This window comes from Oncorhynchus gorbuscha, linkage group LG08, assembly GCF_021184085.1.
Source record: "Oncorhynchus gorbuscha isolate QuinsamMale2020 ecotype Even-year linkage group LG08, OgorEven_v1.0, whole genome shotgun sequence".
NCBI classification, from domain to species: Eukaryota; Metazoa; Chordata; class Actinopteri; order Salmoniformes; family Salmonidae; genus Oncorhynchus; species Oncorhynchus gorbuscha.
In genome coordinates, this window is record NC_060180.1 from 33,512,713 (window position 1) to 33,537,364 (window position 24,652).

General features: G+C 43.6%; 3 non-coding genes and 1 pseudogene across 3 annotated transcripts; 3 read left to right on the forward strand and 1 right to left on the reverse strand.

The window, feature by feature from the left end:
* The first annotated feature begins 11,270 nt into the window (after positions 1–11,270).
* trnal-aag lies at positions 11,271–11,353 on the forward strand. The gene has a single exon. It is a non-coding gene; the product is annotated as a tRNA-Leu (tRNA).
* Positions 11,354–11,656: 303 nt separating this feature from the next.
* trnac-aca lies at positions 11,657–11,740 on the forward strand. The gene has a single exon. It is a non-coding gene; the product is annotated as a tRNA-Cys (tRNA).
* A 1,356-nt stretch (positions 11,741–13,096) lies between these two features.
* Positions 13,097–13,214, forward strand: LOC124042360 (annotated as a pseudogene).
* A 2,773-nt stretch (positions 13,215–15,987) lies between these two features.
* LOC124042305 lies at positions 15,988–16,106 on the reverse strand. The gene has a single exon (XR_006840095.1). It is a non-coding gene; the product is annotated as a 5S ribosomal RNA (ribosomal RNA).
* Between the last annotated feature and the right edge of the window lie 8,546 nt (positions 16,107–24,652).

Genomic DNA, 24,652 nt, shown 5'->3' on the forward strand with positions numbered 1-24,652 from the left:
TTAAAACATGCAAAATAACTACAACAAGTTCTGGGAAATGTTTCAGTTGTGGTTTGGTAAAAGTAACTCTGATTGTATAAGAGAAGGAATGTTATGTTCTGTTAATTACTGATGTCCCCTTTAAGGATGAAGCGCCCTTGGTCATGCGCAGTATTGTTCTATGTTATTCTGGCACTAACCTGTTTGAGTAAATGTGAAGCTCCAGTTCAATTGCTTGTATTCAGAGTCTTTCTTATTACATAAATAAGTACTAAGTGTTAAGACACTACACCCACATCATTAATGAATAAGATGTGTAGAAAAACTGTTTATCCATAGTTAAAGGCCTTTCATAAAGAGGCTGTCCTGATTGCATGTGCCTCATGTTTAACACGTATTGCTTGTTACAGAATACTACTGTTGTACATCTAATATCCCCTAGCAGATTTCGTTGTCTTTGCACAAATTCTGTCATGTTACTGTGGTCTTTTTAAAAGTCAATAAATATGTGTGTAGCGTGTACATGTTTGTTTCACTGTAGATCTGTTTAAGACCTCCTAGAAACACCTAATTTCATCCCACAGCATTAATTAATAAGCTGTGTAGAAGCTGTTTAGCCATAATTAATGGCCTTTCATAAAGCAGCTGTCATGATTGCATGTGCCTCATGTTTAACACGTATTGCTTTTTACAGAATACTACTGTTGTACATCTAATATCCCCCTAGCAGATTTTGTTGCCTTTGCACAAATTCTGTCATGTTACTGTGGTCTTTTTAAAAGTCAATAAAAATGTGTGTAAAGTGTACATGTTTGTTTCACTGTATATTTGTTTAAGCCCTCCTAGAAACACCTAATTAAAGGGCTTTCATAAAGAGGCTGTCATGATTGCATGTGCCTCATATTTAACACGTATTGCTTGTTACAGAATACTACTGTTGTACATCTAATATCCCCTAGCAGATTTCGTTGCCTTTGCACAAATTCTGTCATGTTACTGTGGTCTTTTTAAAAGTCAATAAATATGTGTGGAAAGTGTACATGTTTGTTTCACTGTAGATCTGTTTAAGACCTCCTAGAAACACCTAATTTCATCCCACAGCATTAATTAATAAACTGTGTAGAAGCTGTTTAGCCATAAGTAAAGGCCTTTCATAAAGCAGCTGTCATGATAAACCTGAATCTGAAAGTACCTTTAGGATCTTTTCTTTGGGGTTCTAATCTCCCCGTGTGTACATGCCCTGAAAATCCTTAGGCTGGAGCCATCTGGAAGCTCTGTGCCTGTACATATAAAGAGAACTAAATAGGAAACTAGGCTGAGAAACATTATTTAGATGGCTATTTAATTGTTGTTTAAAGCCTGAAATGGACACAATTCCAAGGGACCTTGTTTCTAACACACACACACACACACACACACACACACACACACACACACACACACACACACACACACACACACACACACACACACACACACACACACACACACACACACACACACACACACACACACACACACATTCCTTGTTTCTAAAACACACACACACACACACACACACACACACACACACACACACACACACACACACACACACACACACACACACACACACACACACACACACACACACACACACACACACACACACACACATATTCAGGTCTTAAAGATGGCTTGTTCTGGACATTTATAATGCCTATGCCCCAGATCCATAACCCAGGACATTCCTGCTTCATAGATAACAACCATAAGGGAGATAAGACAAAACTGGGGGGCTGGGGGGGGGCATGGGCCCCAAAAGTTCAAACACCCTCTAACACATGACCACACGAACAGGGGAACGGGGCGGGGGCACATATTTAAACATGCACGCGTCATCATGACATATGGGGTAGTCCGGGGTATACCCCATGGCCATTAAATCCTGGCGTCCACAGACTTGTTCTTCCAACGCATATCCTGGCAGCCTTGAAGCACTCAGGGCACGTTCCATTTGACACAAAGCTAGCCTTATTTTAAGCCATTCTCGCATCCTTAGCGCTGGAGAAAAAGGCTCGGGTTCTGCACGATAAAAGGGTTGGGACACGCTGTCTGTGAATATCTTAACCGTAGATTCCTCCGGGTTGAATATGTACGAAATATGGCCCTCGCTTGAACACAGAAATCCGTTAAAACATTCGGGAGCCTCTACCAAAATATCCTCCAAGCTTTTGGCGTTGGGTTCGTGACATGAGCTACAGAGCACTCCGAGAATTCCCCTTGTAGACATATTTTAGATGTTTAATATTCAGGTCTTAAAAAATCGCTTGTTCTGGACATTTATAATGCTGAGGCCCCAGCGCTATCTATAGCCCCAGACATTCCTGCTTCATAGATAACAACCATAAGGGAGATAAAACTGGGGGGGTGGAGGGGGGCATGGGCCACAAAATAACACACACCCTCTAACACATGACCACACGAACAGGGGGGGGGGCGGGGCGGGGGCACATATTCAGTACAGCTGTCACCAATCAATCATTTTGACACATGCCGTATCCTATTACTCTCTTATGATAACTTTGGCATGTGTCAATTACCGTTGTTTCTGCCCAGTTTCAAACCAGGGACCTTTAGCATTTTAAGTGACAGTGCAAACCAAGACACTACAGACACTGCTGCTTGAATTGTCATCAATGAGTAAACCAAATATTACAGATATTCATTGCATAAAGTCAAATTTCCAAAATATGCCATTCATGAAAAATATTTCTCTATTACAAATATGATAACTTTTGCATGCGCCAATTACCTTTGTTTCGGCCCAGTTTCAAACCAGGGACCTTTCACGTGTGAAGCAAATGTGATAACCACAACACTACAGAAACTGCTGCTAGGACAATCAACATAAACTCCACCACCCACACTATGATCCAACTAGGTCAGTATGCACTACTACACCCTCTTACATGAACGCTAACATTACTGGTTTCAGTGGGAAAGATGGTATGGTTCAGACATTAATGGCAAACATTAAAAAAACTATGATCGCCATTGTAGACTCTGGTAACTTGGGTGACTGTTAATGTAGAGTAGGGATAGTGAGAAGTAACATTCAAGAATGAAGCAATTATCTCCTCTAGTGGTATACTTTATACTGTACCAGGTTACTTCACACACTGATAATACAAAACATTGAGGACACCTGCTCTTTCCATCTGACTGACCAAGTGAAAGCTTTGACCCCTTATTGATGTCACTTGTTGAATCCACTTCATTCAGTGTAGATGAAGGGGAGTAAAGAAATATTTTAAAACCTTCAGGGAATTGAGACATTGATTGTGTGTGTCATTCAGAGGGTGATTCGGCAAGAGAAGATTTAACAGTCTTTGAACGGGGTATAGTAGGCGCCAGGCACACCGGGAAAAGTGTGTCAACTGCAACACTGCTGTTTTTTGTCATGCTCAACCGTTTCCCATGTGTATCAACAATGGTCCACCACCCAAAGGACGTCCAGCCAACTTGACACAACACGGGCCGGCATCCTTGTGGAACGCTTAGGGCAGCTTGTAGAGTCCATGCCCAGACGAAATGAGGCTGTTCTGAGGGGATTGTGCATTGTGCACTCAGTGTATGTAGTCCTACATGTTTTTAAATAGTACACTATCACAAACCACAGTACAAAACCATATAAAGTGTGGGCCTGTAGTATCTGTAAATCAACTAAATGTTTTATTTTTTTTATTTCCATATGCAGATAATAAAGCATCATTGTTCATGTAATATTCTAATATTAGCATTATAACTCTAGGAAGAAATGGTCATAAAATCAAATAGAAGAAAAGATGGAAACAAATGTTTCTGAACTACAACTTATTTTATTTAAAAATGTCAAATTCAGTGCAAAGTATTGTAGTGCATTGGTGTCTAGATCCCTGTTGGGTGGCAAAGTGACAAAAGAATAATGTGGAGAGAGAAAACAAGAGAATACATTAAATGAATGGGTGTTAACTAATCAGGGTTCAACAAAGCACTTCGAGTCCTCAATTCCTTCAAAACAGAGAGAGAAGGAGAAAGGAGTATGGTCCCTGCAGTAGGACTACATGCTGGCCATGAGGTTCTCCAAGTGGTACTCCAGGAGGCTGGAGAGCTCAGTGACCAGAGACTCTGGGTTAAAGTACCAGGCCAGCTGCTGGTCAAACATGTCATCTCGCAGAGCCATCAGCCCGCCCTGAAGAAACCACCACACAACACATATAAAATGGCTCTGAGTTACTAACTTATCAAGAGGAGAGAGACGATTAAAAATACTCCCCCTAATGGCATTGAAACCTGGTTAACCATGAAAAGGGAAGTAGAAAGGAAGTACACTAAGAATATGGAAGTAAACAGGAAGCATTCCACAGATGTAGAGGGACCTGTGTCCAAAGCAGCATTCATCAAGGTAAAGAAGTCAGAAAACATGTAACCTTCTGAGGCAAGTATGTATTAGCCAACTTTGTGTACTTTATGTGTTTCTTATACTAATCACATCCTCTCAGATCTCCACAAGTACATAGGGATTAGTTGCCCATTTGGGATAGGACTGCAGGCCATCTATCCCACCTGTAATAATAAACACTCTCAAATGCAAACCTTCTGGAGCTGAGCAAAGATTAAGCAAAATAAGAAAACAGCTGTACTTAATAACAAATGAATGATGGGACCATTTCATGTTATTGCATTATAATGAGTTACTGTATTATAATTGTCATGTTTTGTCATTTATTATCTTGTCTTGTCCCTGTGCTTCCCATTCTATTCGTTTCCCTCTGCTGGTCTTATTAGGTTCTTTCCCTCTTTCTATCCCTCTCTCTCCCCCTCCCTCTCTCACTCTCTCGCTCTCTCTTCTCTCTATCGTTCCGTTCCTGCTCCCAGCTGTTCCTATTCCCCTAATCAATCATTTAGTCTTCCCACACCTGTTCCCGATCCTTTCCCCTGATTAGAGTCCCTATTTCTTCCTTTGTGTTCCGTTCCTGTCCTGTCGGTTCCTTGTCTAGAATTCACCGTGCTGTGTTTGTGTATCGCCCTGTCGTGTCGTGTTTTCCTCAGATGCTGCGTGGTGAGCAGGTGTCTGAGTCTGTCTGGTTCAAGTGCCTTCCCGAGGCAACCTGCTGTTCACCTGCTGTTCAAGATCGAGTCTCCAGTTTGTCCTCGTCATTTCGAGTGAAAGTTGTGTTTTTTGTTTGTATTTACTTTACTGGATTAAAGACTCTGTTTTCGCCAAGTCGCTTTTGGGTCCTCTTTCACCTGCATGACAGAAGGAACCGACCAAGGAATGGACCCAGCGACTTCAGACGCTCGTTACACTGCCGTCGAGATCCAAGGAGCCATGCTCGGCAGACACGAGCAGGAATTGTCTGCTGCTCGCCATGCCGTGGAGAACCTGGCCGCTCAGGTTTCCGACCTCTCTGGACAGTTCCAGAGTCTACGTCTCGTGCCACCTGTTACTTCCTGGCCTGCCGAGCCTCCAGAACCTAGGGTTAATAACCCACCTTGCTACTCCGGGCAGCCCACTGAGTGCCGCTCCTTTCTCACGCAGTGTGAGATTGTGTTCTCTCTCCAACCCAACACATACTCTAGAGAGAGAGCTCGGATTCTGCCTCCTCAACCCTCCTCTCCCCTCTCTGCATCCCTTGACTCTCTATGTCCCTATCCTCCAGGCCGGCTCGGTCCTCCTCCCGCTCCGTCTCTGTTGCTTACGTCATTTCACTCCTTACTGGCCGGGCTCGAGAATGGGGCACAGCTATCTGGGAGGCAAGGGCTGATTGCTCTAACAAGGTCCAGAACTTTAAAGAGGAGATGATTCGGGTTTTTGACCGTTCAGTTTTTGGTAGGGAGGCTTCTAGGGCCCTGGCTTCCTTATGCCAAGGTGAACGGTCCATAACGGATTATTCTATTGAGTTTCGCACTCTTGCTGCCTCTAGTGAGTGGAACGAGCCGGCGCTGCTCGCTCGTTTTCTGGAGGGACTCCACGCAGTGGTTAAGGATGAGATTCTCTCCCGGGAGGTTCCTTCAGATGTGGACTCTTTGATTGCTCTCGCCATCCGCATAGAACGACGGGTAGATCTTCGTCACCGGGCTCGTGGAAGAGAGCTCGCATCAACGGTGTTTCCCTGCTCCGCATCGCAACCATCTCCCTCCTCTGGCTCAGAGTCTGAGCCCATGCAGCTGGGAGGGATTCGCATCTCGACTAAGGAGATCCCTTTCTCCCCCTCTCTCCAGAGGGAACGGAGGATCACCAACCGCCTGTGCCTCTATTGCGGAGTTGCTGGACATTTTGTTAATTCATGTCCAGTAAAAGCCAGAGCTCATCTGTAAGCGGAGGGCTACAGGTGAGCGCAACTACTCAAGTCTCTCCATCAAGATCCTGTACTACTTTGTCGGTCCATCTACGCTGGACCGGTTCGGGTGCTACATGTAGTGCCTTGATAGACTCTGGGGCTGAGGGTTGTTTCATGGACGAAGCATGGGTTCGGAAACATGACATTCCTTTCAGAGAGTTAGAGAAGCCTACGCCCATGTTCGCCTTAGATGGTAGTCATCTTCCCAGTATCAGATTTGAGACACTACCTTTAACCCTCACAGTATCTGGTAACCACAGTGAGACTATTTCTTTTTTGATTTTTCGTTCACCGTTTACACCTGTTGTTTTGGGTCATCCCTGGCTAGTATGTCATAATCCTTCTATTAATTGGTCTAGTAATTCTATCCTATCCTGGAACGTTTCTTGTCATGTGAAGTGTTTAATGTCTGCCATCCCTCCCGTTTCTTCTGTCCCTACTTCTCAGGAGGAACCTGGCGATTTGACAGGAGTGCCGGAGGAATATCATGATCTGCGCACGGTCTTCAGTCGGTCCCGAGCCAACTCCCTTCCTCCTCACCGGTCGTATGATTGTAGTATTGATCTCCTTCCGGGGACCACTCCTCCTCGGGGTAGACTATACTCTCTGTCGGCTCCCGAACGTAAGGCTCTCGAGGATTATTTGTCTGTGTCTCTTGACGCCGGTACCATAGTGCCTTCTTCCTCTCCGGCCGGGGCGGGGTTCTTTTTGTTAAGAAGAAGGACGGTACTCTGCGCCCCTGCGTGGATTATCGAGGGCTGAATGACATAACGGTTAAGAATCGTTATCCGCTTCCCCTTATGTCATCAGCCTTCGAGATTCTGCAGGGAGCCAGGTGCTTTACTAAGTTGGACCTTCGTAACGCTTACCATCTCGTGCGCATCAGAGAGGGGGACGAGTGGAAAACGGCGTTTAACACTCCGTTAGGGCATTTTGAGTACCGGGTTCTGCCGTTTGGTCTCGCCAATGCGCCAGCTGTTTTTCAGGCATTAGTTAATGATGTTCTGAGAGACATGCTGAACATCTTTGTTTTTGTCTATCTTGACGATATCCTGATTTTTTCTCCGTCACTCGAGATTCATGTTCAGCACGTTCGACGTGTTCTACAGCGCCTTTTAGAGAATTGTCTCTACGTAAAGTCTGAGAAGTGCTCTTTTCATGTCTCCTCCGTTACTTTTCTCGGTTCCGTTATTTCCGCTGAAGGCATTCAGATGGATTCCGCTAAGGTCCAAGCTGTCAGTGATTGGCCCGTTCCAAGGTCACGTGTCGAGTTGCAGCGCTTTTTAGGTTTCGCTAATTTCTATCGGCGTTTCATTCGTAATTTCGGTCAAGTTGCTGCCCCTCTCACAGCTCTTACTTCTGTCAAGACGTGTTTTAAGTGGTCCGGTTCCGCCCAGGGAGCTTTTGATCTTCTAAAAGAACGTTTTACGTCCGCTCCTATCCTCGTTACTCCTGACGTCACTAGACAATTCATTGTCGAGGTTGACGCTTCAGAGGTAGGCGTGGGAGCCATTCTATCCCAGCGCTTCCAGTCTGACGATAAGGTTCATCCTTGCGCTTATTTTTCTCATCGCCTGTCGCCATCTGAGCGCAACTATGATGTGGGTAACCGTGAACTGCTCGCCATCCGCTTAGCCCTAGGCGAATGGCGACAGTGGTTGGAGGGGGCGACCGTTCCTTTTGTCGTTTGGACAGACCATAAGAACCTTGAGTACATCCGTTCTGCCAAACGACTTAATGCCCGTCAAGCTCGTTGGGCGTTGTTTTTCGCTCGTTTCGAGTTTGTGATTTCTTACCGTCCGGGTAGCAAGAACACCAAGCCTGATGCCTTATCCCGTCTGTTTAGTTCTTCTGTGGCTTCTACTGATCCCGAGGGGATTCTTCCTTATGGGCGTGTTGTCGGGTTAACAGTCTGGGGAATTGAAAGACAGGTTAAGCAAGCACTCACGCACACTGCGTCGCCGCGCGCTTGTCCTAGTAACCTCCTTTTCGTTCCTGTTTCCACTCGTCTGGCTGTTCTTCAGTGGGCTCACTCTGCCAAGTTAGCTGGTCATCCCGGGGTTCGAGGCACTCTTGCGTCTATTCGCCAGCGCTTTTGGTGGCCGACTCAGGAGCGTGACACGCGCCGTTTCGTGGCTGCTTGTTCGGACTGCGCGCAGACTAAGTCGGGTAACTCTCCTCCTGCCGGTCGTCTCAGACCGCTCCCCATTCCTTCTCGACCATGGTCTCACATCGCCCTAGACTTCATTACCGGTCTGCCTTTGTCTGCGGGGAAGACTGTGATTCTTACGGTTGTCGATAGGTTCTCTAAGGCGGCACATTTCATTCCCTCGCTAAACTTCCTTCCGCTAAGGAGACGGCACAAATCATTATCGAGAATGTATTCAGAATTCATGGCCTCCCGTTAGACGCCGTTTCAGACAGAGGCCCGCAATTCACGTCACAGTTTTGGAGGGAGTTCTGTCGTTTGATTGGTGCGTCCGTCAGTCTCTCTTCCGGGTTTCATCCCCAGTCTAACGGTCAAGCAGAGAGGGCCAATCAGACGATTGGTCGCATACTACGCAGCCTTTCTTTCAGAAACCCTGCGTCTTGGGCAGAACAGCTCCCCTGGGCAGAATACGCTCACAATTCGCTTCCTTCGTCTGCTACCGGGTTATCTCCGTTTCAGAGTAGTCTGGGTTACCAGCCTCCTCTGTTCTCATCCCAGCTTGCCGAGTCCAGCGTTCCCTCCGCTCAAGCGTTTGTCCAACGTTGTGAGCGCACCTGGAGGAGGGTGAGGTCTGCACTTTGCCGTTACAGGGCACAGACTGTGAGAGCCGCCAATAAACGCAGGATTAAGAGTCCAAGGTATTGTTGCGGCCAGAGAGTGTGGCTTTCCACTCGCAACCTTCCTCTTACGACAGCTTCTCGTAAGTTGACTCCGCGGTTCATTGGTCCGTTCCGTGTCTCCCAGGTCGTCAATCCTGTCGCTGTGCGACTGCTTCTTCCGCGACATCTTCGTCGCGTCCATCCTGTCTTCCATGTCTCCTGTGTCAAGCCCTTTCTTCGCACCCCGTTCGTCTTCCCTCCCCCCTCCCGTCCTTGTCGAGAGCGCACCTATTTACAAGGTACATAAGATCATGGACATGCGTTCTCGGGGACGGGGTCACCAATACTTAGTGGATTGGGAGGGTTACGGTCCTGAGGAGAGGAGTTGGGTTCCGTCTCGGGACGTGCTGGACCGTTCACTCATTGATGATTTCCTCCGTTGCCGCCAGGATTCCTCCTCGAGTGCGCCAGGAGGCGCTCGGTGAGTGGGGGGTACTGTCATGTTTTGTCATTTATTATCTTGTCTTGTCCCTGTGCTTCCCATTCTATTCGTTTCCCTCTGCTGGTCTTATTAGGTTCTTTCCCTCTTTCTATCCCTCTCTCTCCCCCTCCCTCTCTCACTCTCTCGCTCTCTCTTCTCTCTATCGTTCCGTTCCTGCTCCCAGCTGTTCCTATTCCCCTAATCAATCATTTAGTCTTCCCACACCTGTTCCCGATCCTTTCCCCTGATTAGAGTCCCTATTTCTTCCTTTGTGTTCCGTTCCTGTCCTGTCGGTTCCTTGTCTAGAATTCACCGTGCTGTGTTTGTGTATCGCCCTGTCGTGTCGTGTTTTCCTCAGATGCTGCGTGGTGAGCAGGTGTCTGAGTCTGTCTGGTTCAAGTGCCTTCCCGAGGCAACCTGCTGTTCACCTGCTGTTCAAGATCGAGTCTCCAGTTTGTCCTCGTCATTTCGAGTGAAAGTTGTGTTTTTTGTTTGTATTTACTTTACTGGATTAAAGACTCTGTTTTCGCCAAGTCGCTTTTGGGTCCTCTTTCACCTGCATGACAATAATGAGTTACTGCATTATCTTTCAGTTGTAAAATTATCACTTTCTGTAGGCTATGCCTGGTGGCCCATTCACTCCTAACGAGCCTGTTTTCTTCTGCCAATGTTGTCGTGGCCGAGTGGTTAAGGTGATGGACTAGAACACTCTAAAAGTCTGCAGGGTCATTGAACTGGCCACATCTAAGTCAAGCCACAGGTCATAGGTGAGAAACCTTGTCAAACCCTAAAAGAAAAAGAAAAACACGATTGCATTGAAAATAACCATTAAGTCATTCAGGTCGCAGACTCCCCTATAGGCATGGTTTGAAACCCACCCCTGACAACTTTTTAGCGCCTGTATGTCATGCACCTTTGGAAAATCCATTTGAAAAATAAATGACTTAAGGTAATGTAAATGACACCTACTTAATATGAGTAGTGAATAACTTGTATTTTTAATATTCTGCAAAAACAGCTAGTTGATGAGAGGCTGAAAGAGAATTGCAAGAATCGCGCAATTTCACAGGCCACAAACAGGCAAATAACAAAAAGCATCTCGGAACACACAACTCATTGGTCATTGTCAGTGGATTGTATTGGCGGGAAGAACAAAAATATTGTCTGCAGGGTAATCGAAGTCGCCGGATCTAATGTCAAGCCACAGATCACAGGTGAGCTGCCTTGTTAAACCCTAAAAATAAATATTAACACGATTGTGTTGAAAATACCCATTAAGCCATTTATTAAGATTTCCCCCATGTGGACCTGTTGTCACTCTTAAAAAAAATGGTTGCTGATATTTCCAGACACTTTTTCGGTCTTATCTGAGGAATTGTATCATTTATATCAGAATGGCCATATTCTGAGGCCAGTTTAACGTTCATTCAATGACGATTTACTACTCTTTTCCCATTGAAGGCCATATTGAGGTTAAATCAATGACTGGAGTTTTTCATTGATAAAAACAAATGACTATTGAAAGTGCAAGTCAGTATCGTGCATAAATGTACTGGTCTGTGGTGATTTTAGAAGGCTGTGCCTCTTTCTACTTTTACCCCATACTCTTTAACCCGATACCCAAGTACTGTGCTTTAGTCAGGATGGCCGAGCGGTCTAAGGCGCTGTGTTAAGGTCGCAGTCTCCCATGGAGGTGTGGTTTCAAATCCCACTTCTGACAGTTGTTTAGTGCGTCTCATGAGTCATGCTGGTTAGCAGTAAATATAAGATGATGAAATAACAACTTCACACAGTGAAATTACAATTTATAATAAACACTCAAATGCAAACCTTCTGGAGCTGAGGAAAGATCAAGGAAAAAAAGAAAACAGCTGTACTTAATAACAAATTAATGATGGGACCATTTCATGTTATTGCATTATAATGAGTTACTGCATTATCTTTCAGTTGTAAAATTATCACTTTCTGTAGGCTATGCCTGGTGGCCCATTCACTCCAAACAAGCCTGTTTTCTTCTGCCAAAGTTGTCGTGGCTGAGTGGTTAAGGCGATGGACTACAAATCCATTAGGATCTTCCTGTGCAGGTTTGAGTCCTGCTGTCAAGCCACAGATTTCAGGTGAGATCTCTCAGATCTCCGCCTTACCGCTTGGCCACCATGCCACTCTATTCTGCAAAGATATTTATCAACATTCAGGAAAGTAGATTTTGTGTAATGTGAATTTGGCACACAAATAAACTCAGTTGAGATCCTTGGAATTGAACCAAGGACCTCATACAAAAATAGCATGCACTCCCCCTATGAGCTTCGATCCCATTTTATTTGCAGATAAAATGCAATATTAATACAATGTACTTTTTATATACACCACTCCATTGAAACTACAATGAAATGATAGCAGCAATTCTAAATACAAGCAAGTATGGACAGTCATCTAACCCATGAACATCAGTTTTTGAAAATGTGCAATTGAAGTTGGCAAACATGCCACTTCTGTTCCATAAATGTACGAACAGGGATTGAACACATGTTCTTCAGATTACAAGAGCAAATTATTTAGCACATCTGTTTCCTGCTGAGAAATTCAACATTCTGGAAAGTAGGAGATGGGTCATTGCAAAAATGTTAATGGAGAAGCTGGGGATTGAAACCAGGACCTCATACAGGCAAAGCATTCACTCTACCACTGAGCTACATCCCCTTTCTGGAAAAGAAAAGAAAATCATATTTTTTTTAAATTTCACCTATAATTAACCAGGTAAGCTAGTTGAGAACAAGTTTTCATATTCAACTGCGACCTGGCCAAGATAAAGCAAAGCAGCGCAACACAAACAACAACACAGAGTTACAGATGGAATAAACAAGCGTACAGTCAATAACACAATAGAATAAGTGCATGCAAATGGAAGTAAGGCAATAAATAGGCCATAGTAGCGAAGTAATTACAATTTAGCAAATTAACACTGGAGTGATAGATGAGCAGATGACGATGTGCAAGTAGAAATACTGGTGTGCAAAGAGCAGAAAGTATATTAAAACAATATGGGGATGAGGTAGGTAGATTGGGTGGGCTATTTACAGATGGGCTTTGTACAGCTGCAGCGATCAGTTAGCTGCTCAGATAGCCGATGTTTAAATACGTAGAATGTATGCACACATGACTGTAAGTCGCTTTGGATAAAGCGTCTGCTAAATGGCATATATATTTAAAGTTAGCAGTGTTGCCAACACCTCAGTAAGGAAAGTAGCTATTGGCTGTCCTAAAAGTCGCTAGAAGTTGCTAAATGATGTCATCACCTAATTTGCATAATTGTCCATGTAATTGTGATGGAGTGAGGAATAACATTGTGGAAGAGACAAAAAGTGAGTAAAATGAAAATGTCCGCAAGTATTCAGAGGGGTCTGAAAAGGAAGTTAATCAGACTCACTTTGACTTTATATAGTGCACCAAGAGAACGTTTCTTGCTTAAGACCATACCGGCCTGAATACGCCTGATCTCGTTGTTCTCGGAAGCTAAGCAGGGTCGTGCCTGGTTAGTACTTGGATGGGAGACCGCTTGGGAATACCAGGTGCTGTAAGCATTTTGTCACTGCCTTGTGGAATTTCAACTCTTTGTCCAGTTTTTCCCACAAGACTGAAATATGTGCCCTTGCTTTGAAATAAGTAAGCAAGGTTAGTTTGTATTTCATCCAACAATCTGTGCTACATATTGTGGCTACAGTATATGCAATTTCTTCCACCTTTTGAGTGACACAAAGATGTATATCTAAATGGTGAAAATGCTAAATCTGTTAAGCCTTTGAAACAGCCCCTATGACCATTTTAAGGCACATCCGTTTGGCACAGGAAGCTGAACGTGAACACATATCCTCATTTGGGTATGCTTTTACAGAATCCTGAGTTTTAAGTCTATTCCTTAAGAACTGACTGATTTACACAAGGTTGAATTCACCATTTCTATCAAACATCAGTTTGGGTATGGAAAAACACTTTTAGGGTGATTTTAACCACTTCCGGTTGCTTCAGGAAGCTTAGAATCGACACAGGTAGACCACATAGTGGCCTGATGTATTGTCATCGAAGACAGGTTCACAGGGCAATATTAACCCAATTTCGGGTTGCAGGCAATGCATTCCTATGGGGAGAAAAGTCCGTGAAAACTGTTGGATGTAGACACATTCTTTTAACTGTTAAAAGAAGAATGCACCTTCTTTTAACTGTTAATAAGGGTTAATGCTACACGGTCAAGGATTGCACAGATTGGGAGGACCTCAGGAATGTACCTGATGTCGGATTGTGCTTCTCACCCTAACGGTTCTCTCACTGTCACCCAAAAGCAAATTACATTTACGGCCAGGCTTCATTTGGGCCTACTTTTCTCATGGTCGCTGTGCTAAGACCGAGCGAGCTATGGTCAAGCGGGGCATCTCGTTGAACTCGGCACAGCCTAGAGATTATGGTAATGCCATTGCAGGCTCTGTGTGTCTTTAAGCACCGCACTTTGTCACTCCATCCTTGATGTGTAAGTCGCTCTGGATAAGAGCGTCTGCTAAATGACTTAAATGTAAATGTGTGTGTGTGTGTGTGTGTGTGTGTGTGTGTGTGTGTGTGTGTGTGTGTGTGTGTGTGTGTGTGTGTGTGTGTGTGTGTGTGTGTGTGTGTGTGTGTGTGTGTGTGTGTGTGTGTGTGTGTGTGTGTGTGTGTGTGTGTGTGTGTGCATGCGAGAGGTTTTTCTTTGACATCTGTTGGGAGAAATGACTGATTTACAGTTCATGAGGGTTACCTAGATGTGACCTTTTTCATCCTTGAAAACAGATGATCATGATTACGTTGCAATCTATTCTGCATCAGGATAAGATTTCAACACACACCGTACGGAACAGCGGGGACTGAAGACACACACTCCTTAAAAAGTTGCGAGCTTGCACAGGGGAATGGCTTCATTGCTCCAGACCACCACAAGGGGGAGTTTGCGCAATAATCATGCATTTGGGTCCCAAGGCTTTGTGATGACCAAAGACTAATTTTGACACGAGCCACCCTTGCCTTGTGGCGCTCAACGAAGATTGCTGACAAAACAGATGGAAGTTGCCTTAACGAGTCAAGCAAATGTACAATTTGAGAGGAATGTGATAATGTAGAGAAATGGCTTCTTTTTTTGTTGTCAAAGTTAAATTACAAATCTCTATTTAGCAAGTTACCAGACAAGCTAGTGTTAGGGGAATGAATTTGTAAATCGTCTTTCAGGGACTCCTGAGAACCAACAAACCAGGCAGTTGTGTTGTGAAACAGTGGATGTAAAGAATCGAGCTGGCTCAAGCATTGACTGCACAATTGTAAGCTTGCCTTGCAATGCAGCTGAAGTAACATGGCTAGCTATTTACTTGCTTGAGTCGGATTAAAAATAACTGTTGCCGCTCTGGGTATGGACCCTAAAACGAAGTTCTGAACTAATATTCATACCAATCAATGAACCTCAAGTCTGAATGGCATTAATGAAGCCTAGAGTAGAATATACCTTTCATTGTGCCAAGGATACAAGACCTATATACACAGGTATTTTAGTTATTACCACGTATGAGATTCCCATATTGTAGCCTGTACATTGAATATATTCACCGACCATATACTCAGGTATGACACACTTTCAGTCATATCAAATGATGCGGTGTCTGCATGTATGTATTACAATTGTACACTTCAAAAGTGTTTACTGCTCCTGGGATATCAATGATTACACATTGTAACTATACAATAGACTAAACATTATTGATTTGTAATTCATATATACAGGAAAAAAACCTATGCATATCTAACTCCATTAATCTGAGGACACAGGATAGTATTTCAACCAGTGGAGAATGTGAAACGCTTTATTGAAAAATCGATATGTCTTCTGTGTTTCCCAGACCTCAAAAGTGGTTTCCTGCTAGGGTTTTAAACGTTGTCGTGGACATAGAACATCCAATCATGTTATATTTCTATTAAAAAGGTTTACTTTTGAGAGCGAAAACCTACAGATGCAGGGACAAATGGTCAACGGGGAAATGTAAATGGAGAATAGGGGGAATTGTGTTTTTTTTTGGGGGGGGGGGATCAGGCAAAACAATGAAGGGATTTTACAGGGCCCTAATTGACTACAGACATTGACAGTCTCCTAGCCTAAAAACAAATGCTGAATGCACTGCCTAGATATTGAGGGAAACGCACTGTCCATTATTGGATTTGATCATGGCATGGCAGGAAAGCACTAACAAACTGCCTTTAGTCCAATAAAAAGACACATTATTATGGTGATAAATAAAAGGCAGTTGCTCCACGCATGACACAAGAGAAACCTCTGCTGGAGCAAAAAGCTTACAGCACCTGGTATTCCCAGGCGGTCTCCCATCCAAGTACTAAGCAGGCCCTACCCTGCTTAGCTTCCGAGATCGGATGAGATCGGGCATATTCAGGCTGTTATGGCCGTAAGCAAAAGGCAATCTCTTGGTACACCATATAAAGTCAACGTGTCGCTTACTCTTAGGGGGACAGAGAAATGTCCACCTTGTGACACACACTGAAAAGCTCAAACATTGCTTGCATTTCCAGACCATATATTTCACTCTTGTGGGGGGGGGGGGGGGGGGGGCATATCTTAGGTTCATACTTATGACAACTTCATGGACTAGGGCCCTATAAAATACAGCGCACACACACGGAATCACGAAATACAGACATTAAACCGAAATTCAACAATATTCAAAAATGCTTTAAACTAAGGAGGAAATCAACTCAATCCCTTCAACTTGTTAGAAAATCCATTCATTTGCCCAAGTGAATCATAAGACATGAACGAAATGCATCAGTGATTCGTATTTCCACGCAACTTTCAGAAACTGCACAGGACTGCCCAGTCTCTGTGCGCATGCGTGCGGAGCGCAAAGTAGCCTATGCCAGCCTGGCAGAATTATATCATGATTATTTGCATCAATCCAGTGGCCATTTTTTTTGCAAACTCTGTAATCACATGAACGCTACAGCAACACCGCTTAACCAAACAAAGGTCTCTTCCTGGCGCACACTTGCCTATATAAAGGGTAACAACACCTCAAAATCAATATGTCTTCCGTTTTTCCCAGACCTCAAAAGTGGTTCCCTGCTAGGGTTTTAAACATTGTCATGGACATAGAAATATAACACGATTGGATGTTCTATTAAAAAGGTGTACTTTTGAGAGCGAAAACCTGCAGAAGCAGAGACAAATGGTCGGCGGGGAAATGTTAACGGAGAATAGGGGGATTTTTTTTGGGGGGGGTGGAAATCAGGCAAAATGGATTTTACATGAACATTAGCTAGCTAAATAAGGTTAGCAAGATGCTGCTATACTTGATCGTGGTATTTGTTCATGTTTAGCAACTCCCAATTAGCGCATTCCTCTAGGACAGGAAATTCCATTGAAAGTGGCATCAACTTCTGGGGATCCTGTCAACTGATCCTATTCCGTTTCAAACATCCATGCTGCACAGGCGTGTGAACCATCCTTTATGTTTAGTGCAATATCTGTTTTAAACACAAGAGGTCACCTGTGCCTGAATTCAACCCAAAACCAACAACTATTCAGTCAGTGTTAAGTTGTTTGAAACCAATCGGAAAGGCAAGCCAAGCTTGCCAGCCACTCTTGATTTCCATTTGACTGACCATCAGTTTGGCACAACACTGAACTCTAGCCAACCAAAAGGATAACATTGAGTAAAAAGGTGTAGGTAACGCCAACATTAACCTTTTCACACGCGAGTTCCAAATATCTTCAACAGTCGCCCCAGTGGGAGTTGATTTTATGCATGTGATGTCAGAATGCACTCAACGTTCCAACATGTGGACATTTAACCCGCGCTGACCTCAGACCAAGGCACACTACCTGCTAATTTTCTATAGGCTGTTTCAACTTCTAATTTTGCCTCATTCATTCACAAAAGTAGCCCATTTCACTGTTGCAGACCATTTCTAGTTGAGAATTTAATGAGCCGGACAGACTTTGCTTCAAAAGAAAGCCCAAGCACTTCCCCAGATCAAGTATACAGTCCTTGCACATTTATTGCCTTCCTTACAAATAACTGTGGACATGCGTGCATTCCGATCAAAGTGCCTTATTTTCTGTGTAACGTGTTGTCATTTCTACTGTAGCGTATCGTAAGTACAATGTACTTAGCGTTTTATTCATGCTTTCTGATTCTTGCCTAGATTGTAATGGACACGTGTGTAAAACACTTTTACAGGTGGTACTAAATATGAGCTAATGCTAACGCCATACAATGCAGTCAGGTTATCACGTACGCGTCTGTCAGACTAATGGTGATCTCAACTGGAGTACCCCCATTGTCTTGAATGCACTGAAGTCGTTAGTTGATTTGAACACGGCATCAGAGTGTAAACTATGGTACCTCAGGGTTGCCAGATCAGACCCCCTTTCCAGGGATATTTAGCTTAGAAAAACTGTCTGCCCCGCCATTTATTGTTGATAAATTCCCCATCTTATTAATATTTCCTGCATCATCCTCTCCATAATACCTTCCCCCAAGGACTTCACCTCCCAAAATGGATTGAGCTATATCTTGCAACTCTGTTTAGCTTTCGTGCTAAGGTTGTATTGGCTTTTTGATTAGTTAACTGTAAACTACTTGTCATGTGTACGCCGTAACAAGTACAAAGATTTGTCACATGCTGAAGTGGCCAAACTAAGTTAAGACCTCAGGAAATGGGCACAGTGAACGGCATTCTGGGATTAGGGAGTTCTTGCTTGACAAACATGGCTGCCATATTTTCTAAACTAGATTTACATCTTCCAATGGTAAGCTGCAGGGACCAGTCAGTGATAACAAGCATGTGATCGTACGCGCCAGACTCTCCCATAAGTGTTATATTGGGTGGAGATCTGGTGACAGACCGCACATGACCGCACATGTATAGCAACATCATCAACTTCCGGGTGACAGGTGAAGAGCTAGTACACGCGACTGAAAGCATACTGTTTGTTTACAGGTTGGAACAACCTATTTCGTACTTTTTTTTGCGGTCCTTTTTTGGAACCGTATAAGCTTAAATGTTGCGGCATCCTGCAGCACATCTTGCGTGGTTCCGCATAATTTTATGGCACGTTATTTAAGTGTCAGCCAAGACGCAATTTACCACAATCTGCCACCATCTACCACAAACGGTGGCTGCATAAGCTCAAAACTTTCAAAAGTAAGAACCACTGTACATCTGACAACTTTATCAGATGTAACATTTTACTGGTTGTCTCAGATATAAAAAAAACACTACTATGTTCTCCTGTACCTCTTCTCCCTGCCTGTTTGTTCTTCTAGATTCTCCCCTTCCATCTATGTCCCCATCTGTGGCAAATCCCCCCCTCGTCTCCTTTTCCGAACATTTTCCACCAAAAAATGTATACAGTCTTGTAGGTAGACTCATCACTGATCCTTTCACCTTCATCCATCTCAGACGTACTCTCATCTGGGCTACCTGCACAGCCTACCTCATTACAGATGTGCAGATCCACCAACCAAACGCACCACTACATTCACTTCCGAAACCGAATGTTTTGATCGAACACAACATTTTTAAAACAATAATAATAATAATAATTCAATGTCCAAAGTCAGATTCCGTACTCATCTGGTATATTGTGATTCAAACTGTAAGCCCAAATGAGCGTGCTCTGGTATCAATGCTCATCGGGAGAAGTCCTCAACTTCAAAATGTTGTTTTCTACAGCAAAGCTGGCTTACCTTACGTATTCACTACTGCACTTGTTTATTGCAATTGAATGGTAAAAACACATCCAAGAAAAACCCACATCAAACCACACCCCCAAGACAATTCTTGTTTGCCTTCAGTCATGGCCGCTAGCATTTCTTAATGAGCATTGATGAAAAACAAGAGCTGTGCTCGAATACCCATACTAACATACTGTATACTACATACTTAATGAGTATATACTGAATACTATATATTATTAGTTCATTTTAGTATACTGTAAACGAACAGTAGGCTTTCAATTGCGCGTACTAGCTTTTCACCTGTCTACGGGAAGTTGATGCTGTTGCTATGCAATGGGTGCTGCTATGGTGACCAGTGAGCTGAGATAAGGTGGTGCTTTACCTAGCAGAGACTTGTAGATGACCTGGAGACAGTGGGTTTGGCGACGAGTATGAAGCGAGGGCCAGCCAACGAGAGCATATAGGTTGCAGTGGTGGGTAGTAAATGGGGCTTTTGGATTGGAGATGCTTAATGTGAGTCTGGAAGGAGAGTTTACAGTCTAACCTGACACCTAGGTATTTGTAGTCCACATATTCAAGTCAGAATCGTACGTCCAGAGTAGTGATGCTGAACGGACGGACATGTGCGGGCAGCGATCGGTTGAAGAGCATGCATTTAGTTTTACCTGCATTTAAGAGCAGTTGGAGGCCACAGAAGGAGAATTGTATGGCATTGAAGCTCATCTGGAGGTTAGTTAACACAGAAGGGCCAGAGGTATACAGGTATACTGTGATATATTTATACATGTATACTATGACCAATAAGCATACTAAATACTCAATTCATGTCACAAACAGTACAGTTAGTGTGAGTATTCGAACACAGCTAAGGCCAAATCAGGAAGTGCAGTCACTTTTTAATCCTGAATGACAATTGTCTTGCCTCATAGAGATAGATACATCTTCTTAGGGCTGATCAATATGACAACAGCCAGTGAAAGTGCAGGGCGCCAAATTCAAAAGAACAGAAATCTCATAATTAAAATTCCTTAGACATACAAGTATTTCACACCATTTTAAAGATACACTTCTTGTTAATCAAACCACAGTGCCCGATTTCAAATAGGCTTTATGGCAAAAGCAACACAAACAATTATGTTAGGTCAGAGCCAAGTCACAGAAAAACAGTCATTTGGAGCGTTATGTTCAGTAGTTCCAAAAACATCCGGTGATTTTGCAGAGAGCCACATCAATTTACAGAAATACTCATAATAAATGTTGATGAAAATAAAATTGTTATGCACAGAATTATAGATATATTTCTGCTTAATGCAACCGCTGTGTCAGATTTCAAAAAACCTTTACGGAAAAAGCAAACCATGCAATAATCTGAGTACGGCCCTCAGAGCCCAAACAAGCCAAAAAGATATCAGCCATATTGTGCAGTCAACAGAAGTCAGAAAAAACATTATAAATATTCACTTACCTTTGATGATCTTCATCAGGATGCACTCCCAGGAATCCCAGTTCCACAATAAATGTTTGTTTTGTTCGATAATGTCCATCATTTATGTCCAAATAACTTCTTTTGTCAGCGAGTTTTGTAAACAAATCCAATTTCACGAAGCGTGTTCACTAGGAGCAGACGAAAGTGTTATGCAGGTGAATGAGGACCCAAAAGCGACTTAGCGAAAACAGAGTCTTTATTCCAGTAAAACTCAAGACGAAAACAAAACATGAAAAAACTTAAATCCACTCGTAGTGACGAGGACAGACTGGAGACTCGACCATTGACTGCAGGTTGCCTCGGGAAGGCACCGACCGTAGCAGACTAAGACACCTGCTACACGCAGCATCTGAAGGAGACAAGACACGACAGGGCGAGACAATGACACAGCACAGCGAACATCATACAAGGATCCGACAAGGACAGAAGCGGCAAACAAGGGGAGAAATAGGGACTCTAATCAGAGGACAAAATAGGGGACAGGTGTGAAAAGACTAAATGAGTGAGTTAGGAGAATGAGGAACAGCTGGGAGCAGGAACGGAACGATAGAGAGAGGAGAGAGAGGGAGGGGGAGAGAGAGGGATAGAAAAAGGGAACGAACCTAATAAGACCAGCAGGGGGAAACGAACAGAAGGGAAAGCATAATGACAAGACAATATAAGACAAAACATGACAGAAAGGTCAAAAAGTTCCGTTACAGTCCGTATAAACATGTCAAACGATGTATAGAATCAATCTTTAGAATGTTGTCAAAATAAATCTTCAATAATGTTCCAACTGGAGAATTCCTTTGTCTGTAGAATTGCGATGGAACAGAGCTCGCCCTCATGTGAACGAGCGTCATGAGCTCAAGGCATTCTGCCAGACCTCTGACTCATTCCCCTCTCATTCGCCCTCACTTCACAGTAGAAGCATCAAACAGGTTCTAAAGACTGTTGGCATCTAGTGGAAGCCTGTTGACATCTAGGAAGTGCAACATGACCAATATCCTAATGTGTCTTCAATAGGGAATGAGTTGAAAAATGACCAACCTCAGATTTTCCACTTCCTGGTAGGATTCTTTCTCAGGTTTTTGCCTAACATATTCTGTTATACTCACAGACATCATTCAAACAGTTTTAGAAACTTTAGAGTGTGTTCTATCGACATATACTGATGATATGCAAATCTTAGCTTCTGGGACTGAGTAGCAGGCAGTTTAATCTGGGCACCTCTGGACAAGAAGATAATAAGAAGCCATAAGAAGCCATAAGAAGGTAAAAGACTCATCTATGTATCTGTGCCAATATAGTGTCTGTGACAGCATGGGCAGCGCCACTGAGGCTATCTTCATATTAAAGTAGTAACATTTCTTCTTCACAATTGTCTGAGCCCTTCTGATGACCCGATTGGACATGACTTCAACAGTAGGGCTCAGCCAATGAAGTTGGTAGTCCCACCCAGTTGACTTCATTCAAATTGTGAAAGTGCATGCAAATGCAGCATTTTGGCCATTAGAGGCCAATATCTTTCTCTCTGTCTGGGCTACAATTGTAGACGGTTGGGTAATTATGCTTTTCATCTGTGAAAGCCTGTTGTGCTGCTAATGAGGGAGTTCTATTAACCTGAACCGAGCGGTGAGGCGGGAGCACCCTTCTAAAATTGAACAGTAGCCTTACATTTAGGTTTTTGTCCTAACACTACACAGCTGATTCAGAATAACAAAGCTGGATGATTATTTGAAACAGCTTTGTAGGGCAGGGGAATAAAAATAAAATGTGCAGCCCTTTGGGGTTCAGGTGACTGAGTGTGGGAAGCCTTTGTCATAGGGTAAAAGTTGCATACCCCTGGGCTGAAGGCTGCACACTTTGGGTCAAATATCAGGTTCTGTAGCTGTGTATTTTATCAGAACAAATCTGTTCTGCAATATTAACCCAATTTCGGGTTGCAGGCAATGCATTCCTATGGGGAGAAAAGTCTGTGAAAACTGTTGGATGTAGACACATTCTTTTAACTGTTAAAAGAAGAATGCACCTTCTTTTAACTGTTAATAAGGGTTAATGCTACACGGTCAAGGTTTGCACAGATTGGGAGGACCTCAGGAATGTACCTGATGTCGGATTGTGCTTCTCACCCTAACGGTTCTCTCACTGTCACCCAAAAGCAAATTACATTTACGGCCAGGCTTCATTTGGGCCTACTTTTCTCATGGTCGCTGTGCTAAGACCGAGCGAGCTATGGTCAAGCGGGGCATCTCGTTGAACTCGGCACAGCCTAGAGATTATGGTAATGCCATTGCAGGCTCTGTGTGTCTTTAAGCACCGCACTTTGTCACTCCATCCTTGATGTGTAAGTCGCTCTGGATAAGAGCGTCTGCTAAATGACTTAAATGTAAATGTTGTGTGTGTGTGTGTGTGTGTGTGTGTGTGTGTGTGTGTGTGTGTGTGTGTGTGTGTGTGTGTGTGTGTGTGTGTGTGTGTGTGTGTGTGTGTGTGTGTGTGTGTGTGTGTGTGTGTGTGTGTGTGTGTGTGTGTGTGTGTGTGTGCATGCGAGAGGTTTTTCTTTGACATCTGTTGGGAGAAATGACTGATTTACAGTTCATGAGGGTTACCTAGATGTGACCTTTTTCATCCTTGAAAACAGATGATCATGATTACGTTGCAATCTATTCCGCATCAGGATAAGATTTCAACACACACCGTACGGAACAGCGGGGACTGAAGACACACACTCCTTAAAAAGTTGCGAGCTTGCACAGGGGAACGGCTTCATTGCTCCAGACCACCACAAGGGGGAGTTTGCGCAATAATCATGCATTTGGGTCCCAAGGCTTTGTGATGACCAAAGACTAATTTTGACACGAGCCACCCTTGCCTTGTGGCGCTCACCGAAGATTGCTGACAAAACAGATGGAAGTTGCCTTAACGAGTCAAGCAAATGTACAATTTGAGAGGAATGTGATAATGTAGAGAAATGGCTTCTTTTTTTGTTGTCAAAGTTAAATTACAAATCTCTATTTAGCAAGTTACCAGACAAGCTAGTGTTAGGGGAATGAATTTGTAAATCGTCTTTCAGGGACTCCTGAGAACCAACAAACCAGGCAGTTGTCTTGTGAAACAGTGGATGTAAAGAATCGAGCTGGCTCAAGCATTGACTGCACAATTGTAAGCTTGCCTTGCAATGCAGCTGAAGTAACATGGCTTGCTATTTACTTGCTTGAGTCGGATTAAAAATAACTGTTGCCGCTCTGGGTATGGACCCTAAAACGAAGTTCTGAACTAATATTCATACCAATCAATGAACCTCAAGTCTGAATGGCATTAATGAAGCCTAGAGTAGAATATACCTTTCATTGTGCCAAGGATGCAAGACCTATATACACAGGTATTTTAGTTATTACCACGAAATGCACATAGGAGAACTTTAGAGGTGAGGAATTTTGGCCTATTCTCAATGCATTTAAGGAGGTGAGTGGACCGATTGAGAACTGGCCCTTGATTTCCTATTGTATGGGAGGGAGAAAATGCATAGGGAATAATGGCCTTTCTTCTCTAGGTGTCTGTCAGGACTCTTCCAGACATCCAAACCATCCCCGAACAGCCCACTGGGGGCCCGAAAGCAAGGAGTGGCAACTTCCGGAGAGGAGCTGAGGTAGCCATGTTTCTGTAATTTCACTACAAAATGACAGGATGGTGCTACACAATGTTTGTTGACAATTTTGTTTAATTCATGTTTCCATTTCCTGAGACTGGCTGTTGCTTCAGGGTACAAAATGGTCCTAGCGAGAATGTC